The sequence below is a fragment of the Monodelphis domestica genome, chromosome 1 (genome assembly GCF_027887165.1).
Source record: "Monodelphis domestica isolate mMonDom1 chromosome 1, mMonDom1.pri, whole genome shotgun sequence".
Classification (NCBI taxonomy): Eukaryota; Metazoa; Chordata; class Mammalia; order Didelphimorphia; family Didelphidae; genus Monodelphis; species Monodelphis domestica.
In genome coordinates this window covers 714,895,648-714,897,827 of record NC_077227.1, presented here as the reverse complement: position 1 = coordinate 714,897,827, position 2,180 = coordinate 714,895,648, and positions in this window count along the sequence as shown.

The window sequence follows — 2,180 nt, the reverse complement described above, 5'->3', positions numbered from 1 at the left end:
ATTCCAAGACAGAAGGTAAGGGTTTAAAAAAATCTTCTGCTTATTCTTTTCTTTTTTTATTTAAACCCTTAGAATCAACACTATGTTTTGGTTTCAAGGCAGAAGTTCGTTAAGGTCTAGGCAATTGGGATTAAGTGACTTGCAAGCCCAGGGTCACACAGCTGTGAAGTGTATCCGGGCCTGCCGGACTTCAACGGTGGGGTTCGGGGAGCAGCCACCTAAAAAGAGACCATAGGGGGAGAGAGGGGGAGACCAAGCACGTAATAGAGAGACAGAGTCAATCTGGTAGTGTCAAGGCTCCGTTTATTGCAGGTGCAAGGCAGAATATATGTGCTTGAGGTAAAGGGGTGGTGGTGGTGGTGATTAAAGACTGCTTGTACCAGGAGGGAACATGAAGAATGGTTATTGTTATGGTTTGTGGCTGTTGGTCTTGGCGACGCCTGGGAGGTAACTTGTTTGTTCAGTTTCCCTAGGATCTTAAATCTTGTTTCAGGTCAAGTTGTCCCCGAATATGGTCTCTGACAGAAGTGTTTGAGGACAGATTTGAATCTAGGACCTGCCACCTCTGGGCCCGACACTCAGTCTACTGAGCCACCTACCTGCCCCCTCTGTCTATTCTTTTCATAGCCAAGGAAGGGTTAAAGACACATATTGTCTCCATTTATCTATATCTTAATTACTTCTTTAATTCCCTGCATTCTGACTTCTGAACTCCACCACTCCACTGAAACATCTCTTTTCTAAGGTTACAAGAGATTTTTTTCAAAGTTAATTTTTAAAATTGTATATTAAACACTAATTAAAATAGGTGTTGCCATATGCATAGTATGACTAAAAAGATTGTCCTAGATAGATAGATAGATCGATAGATCGATCAATAGATAGATAGATAGATAGATAGATAGATAGATAGATAGATAGATAGATAGATAGATGGATGGATGGATGGATGGATGGATGGATGGATGGATGGATGGACGGATAGATGGATAGATGGATAAATAGATAGATAGATAGATAGATAGATAGATAGATAGATAGATAGATAGATAGATAGATAGATAGATGGATGGACAGATAGATAGATATATGGATGGATGGATAGATAGATAGATAGATAGATAGATAGATAGATAGATAGATAGATAGATGGACAGATAGATAGATATATGGATGGATGGATAGATAGATAGATAGATAGATAGATAGATAGATAGATAGATAGATAGATAGACAGATAGATATATGGATGGATAGATAGATAGATAGATAGATAGATAGATAGATGGCTGGATAGATCGACCGATCGATTGATAGATAGATAGATAGATAGATAGATAGATAGATAGATAGAAAGATAGATAGATAGATGGATGGACAGATAGATAGATATATGGATGGATAGATAGATAGATAGATAGATAGATAGATAGATAGATAGATAGATAGATAGATAGATAGATAGATAGATAGATAGATAGATGGCTGGATAGATCGACCGGTCGATTGATAGATAGATAGATAGATAGATAGATAGATAGATAGATAGATAGATAGATAGATAGATAGATAGAAGGATAGATAGATGAATGGATGGATGGATGGATGGATGGATGGATGGATGGATGGATGGATGGATGGATGGATGGATAGATAGATTATTTGTCTTGCTACAATGTCAATCCAGTGGAGATAGATAATGTGATTGCCTTAGCTGAGTACTTCATGGAAAAAATTAAGGTCATTTCCTAAGAGCCCCCTCTTTGCCCCTTCTCCTCAATTCACATTCAGACATCTTCCCTACTATCTATTCTCTATTTTTGCTTCACATGAAAAGGTGACCCTTCTTGCCAAAAACAACCCTTTAACATGCATCTATCCCCTTCTGACTCCTCCAATATCACTATCATTCCCATTTTTCTCTCTTATCTCCAATCTCCATCTACTGGTTCCTTTTCTATTGCCAACAGCAATATTCATTTCTCCTCCATACTTAAAAAAAACCCTCATTTGATCCTGATATCCCCGCTAGTTATCATCCCATATCTATCCTCCCCTTTATGGCTAAAGACCTTGAGAAAACCATGTACAATTCCAATTCTCTCTGTCATCTAGCTTCTCACCCCATCATTTAACTGAAACTGCTCTCTCTTAAGTTACTAATGACCTCTTAATGGCTA